The sequence below is a fragment of the Tiliqua scincoides genome, chromosome 1 (assembly GCF_035046505.1).
Source record: "Tiliqua scincoides isolate rTilSci1 chromosome 1, rTilSci1.hap2, whole genome shotgun sequence".
In the NCBI taxonomy this organism is placed as follows: domain Eukaryota; kingdom Metazoa; phylum Chordata; class Lepidosauria; order Squamata; family Scincidae; genus Tiliqua; species Tiliqua scincoides.
The window spans coordinates 163692047-163701714 of NC_089821.1; positions in this window are offsets into that span (position 1 = coordinate 163692047).

Genomic DNA, 9668 nt, shown 5'->3' on the forward strand with positions numbered 1-9668 from the left:
AGTCGCCTCTTACGACAAGTACAGCCAAACTGAGGGCATTTTCTTATCCCCAGCCCCCAGGGGAAATAACCACAAATAACCCCAAACATATTGATCCAGAAATAACCCCAAACATATTGCCCTCTTAATGAGGGTGGGGCAGCAATGCATTTGAGAGCACAATTATACAAGTCATACCCTGTTTGGGATTTGGTTTTGCAGGGTCAAATGCAAACTAGCACCTACCAAATGAGGTTCAAGTACACCATGGTGCAGCTTGGCAGAGGTAAAGTGGGGGGGGGGAAAGCAACAAGCAAACCAAGGGGTCAAGACAGAAATGTTTCAGTACATAGCGCATGGCAATCAGTTATCTCCACCACATATGGAATGCATTGTATGATTGCATAGCTAAACACATACATTTCTACTTGAGATTATACTGCCCACACTAGCATTCCATGTGTATTGCTCAGGGGGCAGCATGTATGCACATACAAATTGACATGCACACAACTTCTGTTCAGACTTTAAAACTGAAGAAAAAGTGTCCATGCAATTGGGGGAAATGAAAGTGCGCAGCAAGACCTGCCTTAATGTGCTTGTGAAGTCTTGCCCCCACCCACCCCTGTGCACCACATTTGTTTGTACAACTCCACTTAATTAGGAACACTGGGCAATCATCATTCCTTGTCACAGGGAAGAAGTCTTCCCAAATGCAGCATTGGCCAATCAGTATAGATATCAGTACTGATTTATCAGTATACATAAATGCTGTATGTCTTTCTCCAGGTGCAATGGGGGGAGAGGCCATGCAAGCACATTATGACATTATGGTGGGATTTGAAGCCCAATCTTGCTCCTCCCAGTCACATGGATGCTGTCCATGTCATTTTAAACGTAAACAGGGTTGCAGGTGTACACTAAGGTAACCAATTCCAGAATTTATTCTACATGCTGTGGAAGGGAAGATGGAGAACACTTGCTTCTGTCAGCACCCTTGCCTTGCAAAGAGTCCACACTGTGGAAGTCTATATGATCTAATCCTCAGAGGCCCCATCGTCAACCTACTGAGATCACCTTTATTTCTTCAAACTTATTGTCCTTCTCTACTACCATTTACTATTCTAAAAGATTGAAAGGAAACTAGTAAATGTCAGCAAAGCTCCTAGCTTGGGCTCAGAAACAAACTATGAAAGCTTGAAAAACTGCTTCTCAAAGGAAGTGTGTATCTCTAAAACCCCACAAACTCCCTGCTGACTGTAAGTTTGAAAATGTTTGCTGCCCACTGCTCACCAGCCCTCCTTGCCAGCTCTCCAAACCCTCCACAAACCACCAGCTCTTTTCTCACCCATCCAGTGGTGGAAGCAGCAAATGCTGTTGGCTCCTTCCTGTCTATGCACATTCCACACAGTCAATGAGAATAAGATTGCACAGCCAGTGTTTCCCTCCCTTGTCCTAATCCTTTGGGTCTGCATCCCAGCACAGGATTACCTCTGTTTCTGGAGTGAGATGAGAAGCCTCTGGAAAGCAGTAAGTCACTGGTCCCTTCTGGACAGCCATTTGCCTAACTGGAAGACCTGGTTCTAACCCAGATTCTGGCATTGCTAAGGGGACAAGAGCATGGGGGGGGCATGACACCACTACTGGCCAAAATCTTTTAAATCTTGGTATTTTCAAATAATACCATCATGTTATACATTATTCAATGCGTAATTTCATGTAGAATGCAATGCAACCAACTGCGTTGAAATATCTCTATTCTATCAAAAGTTACACCCCCCAAAACCAACGGGGGCAGGGTGATGGTCCATCACCATGCCCACCTCTTGTGGTGTTGCCATGCCCACTGCGTGGGAGGAGGTGACACACTGGCATCCCGTACCAGGTGATGCAAACCCTAGGGATGGTACTGCTGGAGGGGAAAGAACTCCACCCAATCCCGGCTCAGCACTGATTTCATTGTAAGTGTATCTTTTAAATAAGATCAGATCTGGTGACCTACTGCAATAAAACATTATTTACAACGCCTGGGGATAAAATTTAAGGTTGGAAACTTTAACCATTACTAGGTTCCAAGAGTTCTTAAAAACACTCCTCATTTGACTGTACTCTTATTATCATGCCCAAACCTGAAAACATTACCACTCTAAAATCTTCTACAAGTAAGTAGTAATGCTATCATTTTTTAATTTTTATTTTTTTTTTGCATGTCATCCTTCTACAAATCACAGGTAAGAAAGAGAGACTTACCATATAATTTGTTATGATAATGAAGGCATACACTCGTCAGCTATTACTGGTAAATAACCAGTGATCCTTTCATCTCCTGTCAAGCATAGTGGTATGGATTATGGCCCAGAATGCAGCTATCAGCTGTCTCATTTCCTGGCTCAGACAAAAAGGGGCGAGGGTGGGGCACAGGTGCCTGTCTGATGTGAAAGGTGTCTGATCAAAGGGCCAAGAGCCATCAGAAACCAGGGAGACTTAGGAACCCAATTGCTCTTCAGTGATCACCTTGCCTTTGATCTATGTATAGTCTACCCTGAAAATTCTATTCACGTACGTCAAAGAATGTGCGAACCAGCACTGCAAACTGGAAGGGACAGAGTTACCATTTCAGACAGTCCAGTAACTTTGGCAACCTAATTATTTGGCAAGGAGGGGCAGAGGGGTGGTTGAGACACGGCAAAGAAAAATTCTGGGAAGCCATTAAGAAATTATTTCCATAAACATCCTGCCTCAGACTCCTCCTGGTGAGGTTTGTTTTCTCCCACCCCAGAGAAGAGAAGTAAACTGGAACCAAGACCCAGTTCCGTACGAAATGCAAGCTCTAAGCTAAATATCAGAAAATCACATTTAGGAAAGGAACAAACTGCATAGTTGGGAGGCAAAGCTATTTGGAACTTTTTGCACATAGGTACAGTTTGATGTGCCTATGAAAACTTAGATCTGGGCAGTTGAGTGTTGTGTTGTTTTTGAGACTATGAAAAAAGTAATGACTAAAAATGAATCTTTGTGTTTGTTGTTGTCCTTTTATTAAAACTTCCAGAAAGAATAATTTTAACAAAGCAAATTTGGTCCATGTTGCTGTCAATGAAGTACTAACTTCATTAGTTAAGATTATGAAGAGCTTTAGGTGAATATATATTTTATAATTGAAAAAGTGCATTGAACTCACCCAAGCAAGCTATTGTCACACAGCCAGATGTGTTAGGAATCTTGTGTGGCTTCTTTGTTTATCCCACAAGAGATGTACTAGATACATGTCATGGAAAACCAAATACTCTCCACCAACGACAAACAGGTTCCCTGTTTTCTAGGATGGGGTGGGAGGAAAATCAGATCAGATTGACTGGAGAGACAAATTCAGTCGCTGCCATTTCTTTGCACCACACTACCTCAAATGACCTGCATCATTCCCAAGCCTTTTTCAAAATGCTGGAAAAAATTATAACAGTTAAAAGAGGAGAAAATGTAACATAGCAAACGAAAACTGTATGATGGCAAAAGAAAATTATTTCATCAATCTTGAAACTATAAATTATCTAGCATAGTGTTTCCCAAACTGTGGGTTGGGACCCACCAGTGGGTCATGAACTGATTTTTGGTGGGCCATGAAAAGTTTTTGAAACATTTTTTTAAAAAGAACTTTGCAAGCACCCTTGCCTGGTTTGCAGAAGAAAATTGTTAGCAGGAATGTGGTATAAAATAATCTTCATATCCCAAAATTAAAATGTTACATTTTAATCCTCTGCTGGCCTCCACATGCCTCAAAACTGTTGTAAACAGTGAAAGAAAAGCCACTTTCAGTTTTGCAACGAAAATAAGAAGTGGCGCTTTTTTTTGCTGTTTACAGAGGTTTGGAGGTGCAGAGAGCCCTAAAGAGGGGATTGTGGGTTCCCCAGACCCTCTGGAGAGACATAGCAGCCCCCAGGTAAATTTTTTTAAATTGCAATTGTGGCAATTGTGTCACTGCCATTGCTGGTGCCCCATCCCTTAAAGCTGCGACAGTGACACCCCAGTTCTGGAACCTCTGCTGTAAAGGGTTGGGGGAATCGTCTTTCAACTTTTAGAAAGTTGAAGAGTTTAGCAAATGTCTATACATACATCCTATATGTAAGGTCTCTAGGAGCACAGGACCCCAATAATTATTAATTAATAATTTATTAATTTTTATCAATAAATCAAACTCTCTCTCTCTGCCTAGTAGGTCATGATATATTGTCATTTTAAAAAGCGGGTCCCGATGCTAACACGTTTGTGAAGACTGCTCTAAGTTATATGAATGCAAGTTGGTTGATTTTCTTTATTGATCTGTGTATCCTTGCGGATGAGGAAGAGGCTGTAACTTCATAGAGAATTGAACTGCTATAAAACCATAGCAATTAGACTGTCATTACACATATTGGGGGATCATCCATATTGTCTCTATGCTACAGTTACTTATAAAAGGTTTGTTCAGGTTGAGCATCCCTAATCCAAAAATCCAAAATGCTCCAAAAATTTTGAGTGCTGACATGTCCCCACAAGAAAGCCTTCCCTGGTCCTGAGCAATGAAGTGGATCTGCAGTTCCAGAATTCTCCACATCCCCAGACAATTAGGAATAAGATAAAAGGATTCCCTTTCAAAAAGTCAGATACTCCAACAAGTAGCAAAAGGTGGCTCCAGCACTCTTGGCAAGAGGAGGAAGTTCTAGAAACTGAAGCACGTGCACCTGCCTCCGTATGAATCTCAATCCACTGGTGCCAAACAGAGAACCAAGCACATTTGCTACATTTCCCATCGCAACCCTCACAATCCTGAGTTTGAACTTCACCTGAATCTGGCAAAAGCCTGGGAAAACAGCCACCACCCCTGCAGCGACTTCGGTTCTTTGTGGTGTGACTAGACACCGTAACCAGCACCATTGCAAAAGGCCCAGGTTCTCCACCTGCTGCATTGCTCCAGCTTCAACGTCTCTAACTCACTGGCTACAGGAGACTCTGTATATACTTCTATATGCAAATATTCCAAAATCCAAAAAAATCCAGCTCCCAGACAAGTCCCAAACATTTTGGATCAGGTATACTCAACCTGTCTCCAACTTGTAGTTTGATTGTTCCATCTTTGTCTTTTTCGGGTGGGCTAGTCTAGTGCAACCACGGGTAGGAGTTTCACTATCCACTACCTATTGCTTGGCAGATAGAAGGTGATTTTTGGGAGGGAGGGGGTAAATTACATGTTTGTAATTTACTATTCAGTTAGCCTGGGATCCATCCTGCAGTTTCTCAATATCTCTGTGTGAAGTATGCTGCAGTACCTTAATTTCAACATGGCTAAAACTTGTTTCAGTACATTTAGTGATTCCAGGGAAGAATTATCTGGCCCTCTCCTGCCACCACTCCAGACACCCATGGGGCCCTCAGTGGCTGCTGTGTTTCCAAAGCCACATGTATGACATACTCAGTCCTTTTCACATTCAAGTGGTGATGTGACAACAATTGTGTCCTGTCCTGGAACGTTCTCCTGGAGATATGATACTTACTCAAGCCAAGGTGTGCAAGAAGTTCCATCTGTGGATCAAACCGGTGGCATTCCGCCCCTGGGGCAAAACACAGCACATGCCCTGAGCACCAACTGGAGTGGACCGACAGAGCACGCGCTCCAACTGCTTCCCCACTCAGGAAGCAATTGGAGCACATGCGCCATCTCAGCAGCTGGTCAGGCAAAATCGCTCATGAGTGGGGAAACAATTGGAGAGCATGCGCTCTAATGACGTCATGACACTGTGTGGCATCATGGTGTCACAGCGTTGTCAAAGCCCTGGGTATGCCTCTGGATCAAGTTCTGCCTAGTTGTGAGATGATCAGCAAGCAACAGCATGCAGAATTTCAACCTGAAATGTGTAACTATCAGTGGACATTATCTAAAACCCAAGCATCCATTAAAACCGTCATCATGTATTCAAACATGATAAAATCAGCATCTCCGCAAGAAGTCTAAACAAAACTGCTTCTGCCCTAGGTATGAATGGTTTTTCCTCTGTTTTTTTAAATCTAAAATGCAGAATATTGTAATGTATTGAAAATCACATAGAGGGAAATTAGGGGCAACCATGTTTAGCAATCAACACACTTCTCTCACTCCATACCATGCCTCCGACAGCTTTCCATGTAAACAGTCTTATCTCACTCTGCCATGCCAAGATATTTTCAGCACCTTTCAGAACAAGTCGCCAGCTGAGCCAAAATGGAAAAGACAGCTGCAGTACATGATTTCTGCATCATGAACTCAAAGCACTGGCAATCGTCCCATGGAATTTAATGGGGAGTTAGTTTCGAGTCTAGACCAATATTTCTTTGTTCATATCATACATGTCTGTAAGAGGCACTTTGTTCTCATTAAGTAAAACAACGTCCAGTTGAAATCCTTTCTAAAAAGAGAACATTCGAAAATCTGTTCTGATCAGAGAATGTTAGACATGAGTAAAGCTGGAGACAGATGATGATTTTAAGAGAGCTGAAAATTATTTGAGAGGGGCATTGCATCCTATCAGGGATACACAGTCTCTGCACTCCACTTCTGGCCAAACAGGTATTGCAGTTTTTTGAAACAACTCAAAACCCTGCCAAGCCTATTTAACAGAGACAAAGTGAATGTAAGCACAGATGTTGACTGTTGTTTTGGTGATTCACATAATGGCAGTGCCATGTGGACTGGAATTGGAATTTTTTTTGTTTGCTTTCTTGTAACTCACTTTATGAACTTTTTTTGTTGAAAGGTGGTATGTAAATATTCTTAATAATAATGATTTTCTGGGGGGAAAAATATCACTCATTCCCAGTCTCATTGATTCAAACAGGGCTTTAATATGACTAAGGGCACAATCCTAACCAGGTCTACTCAGAAATAAGTCCTATTGTGTTCAATGGGACTTACTCCCAGGAAAGTGAGGTTAGGACTGCAGCCTAAGGATGCAATTCAATTCACATTTACCTAGGAGTAAGGCCAATTGACTATAATGTGACTTACTTTTGAGTAGACATGCATATGATTGGGCTCTAACTTTATCCACATTTGCAATAGATATGTAGGCCTCCAGTTTTGTGGGTTCACAGCCATCCTTAAGACATTGATTTCCCATGTCACTGGTACAAAAAGTCACAGGAAACTACATTTTTCCAACAGCTGTTACTCAAGTATAGAACAGATGACTCGGATGGAACTGTTCAGTGAGTACTTTTCCACCTGGGAGGAACTCCTTGCAGAACTGAATCTTAAATTATAAGGCGCACTCAGAATCAAGTGCTTAATTGCCAAGCTCAGTATTCAGGCCAAAGTTACTGGGCTCTCTCCCAACTAGAGACATCCGTGGTCTCCTAGGCTGTGCCAGGACCAGCAATGACTGATGTTGGCTGTGCAGCTGGCAAATTTTTCAGAAGGTTGGTCAGTCTGCTGCCGAAGGCCAATTCAAAAGGTTTCTCTGTGTGTGGTGGGACACACAGATATGAACAGCTGGTAACTCAAAACACAAAATTAAGTGATTGTGCAGTGACAGTGCCATCTAGAGGACTGCAGAGGTCATTGGTCTCAGCTTGTGCTAGGTTCTGTACAGATTACTCTCAAAATAGTGGCAACATTAGTGGACAAGTATCAGGAGACACAGAGCTGATCAAGGTCACATGGACTTTTACATGCATGTTCATTGTTGGACTATGGCAACATCCAGGATTGACTTGCATTTGTGAATTGGGCACCACAGATACAATACTGCAGACAAAATTTCTACTTCACCTTAGATCACCTCAAACAAAATGGTGTTCACTTGGCTCAGTTCAACCACTCAGCAGCCCAGTCATTATACATGGTGAAAGCAGGCATGCATGTGCTGACATCGCTGAAACAAATGGGCAGGTGGAGCCTACTGCCCTAATTGCAACCCAGCACTTAGGTGTGCCCTCTTTCATTGCTTCTCATTTCATCACTGAAAAATGAATTTTGAGGATCCTGAAAAGGATGGAGAGAAATCAAGGTATACACATAAATGCATGAACCAGGCCCTAGCCTTTCAAATTTCAAGATATATTTGGGTCTGAGCTGAAGGAAATTAGAGACTCTTCTACATTTATCAACTTTACAGTTCAGTCCTGAGCTTCCCAGCGCCTAGGGCTGCAGCAGTGCTAAAATGGCTACTGCTGCATTTCATGGGGCTGGGAAGCAGCATTGGGGCTACTCGGAGTAAGGGAACTATGCTTCCTTATCCCTTGTAGCAACCAGCAGCCTGATGGGTCTCCATGGATCTGCTATTGAGCTGGCGCAAAACTGAGGAGACCCATATCGGGTCTCCCAGGCCAGGAGGGGAGGATAGGTTATGGCAGCAGGGCCTGCCATCGTCTCCGCCACCCTCCCACCCCACTTCCGCTGTGCCCGCTCTGGTGCCCACCCAGCACAGACTGTCAGAGATGTGCCTTATGGCACATTCGCAACAGTGCACGCCAACGCTGGGCTAGCATGTGGGCCATAGGATCAGGCCCTAAGTTCCTTATCTTTCACCTCATATTGTACAAGATATTCAAAAGAAGCTAATACAGGTGTCCAGGAACTGTGTGATTCTGTCCAAGTGATCAGTGGGCTTCATTTGTTATTGAAAACAAGCAGTCAGGTTCATTCTAGAACATCACAGAACTATTTATTCCAAGTGCAGTTTAAAATGTTTGTCCCTTTACACACACACACACACACACACACACACACACACACACACACACACACACACACACACACAAATGAAGCTTTGATTTAAAACATAGGCCTGAGTCCGTTTTGGAGAAGGTGAAGGTCTTCCTGTGGTGACTTTCGACTGTTTTTGTACAACATACGTTTTCCCCATGAACAGTTTCTACAGTCCCCACATGTCTCATATGGCGACATATAATGAATGGACCTGCACATCCTGAAAATAGGCAGTAGCAATTCCCATAACTGAGCAGTTGGAAAACAAGATCTCCATTATGATAATGGGAACAACTGCTGAATGTGGTCTGATGGAGACTTGCCCCTGGGAAGTGGCTCCCTTGCCACTGAAGGCGAGCACAAATGAGCTCTGCTCACATAATCACCCAGTCTCCTTGTGTGCAAGCACACACTTCCAAATTGAGATTGCTTGTTCGGACAAAACAATATATCATGCGATGCTTTCCTTGACCACCTCATTTTGAGACAATTAAGCTGTTTGTGTGAAAAACAACAAACAAACAAAAGAACTAAAACTTGCAGAAGGTTTTTGGAGAAAACCCTGATGTTTTTGAGAAAACATCAGAGAAAACCCTTTGACTCACATTTTCCCTGACATGGTAACTTTTCAGTGCTTTACATGTGCTTGCGCGGCACTTCAGCACTGAGCTGGGAGTCCCACATAAACATCTCAAACAAGTCTGCTAGGAAGACACTCCGGAGCACTTAAGAAAAGGGAAAGGAAAAAGTTAATCGTAATGATCTGTTCACAGTCAGTCTGTAAAAAAGAAGGGGGAAAAAACAACCTGGGAAAAGGGTAGGAATAAATAGTCTTATCAGCAGGAACATGGTTTCATTAACACTACTAATATGATATATTGTACTTTCAGCACTCTTTCCTGACATACCTGATTTACCTTATTTGAATATAGCTCTGATGCAAGAGTCACATTCTACACATAGAATAGCACTATGG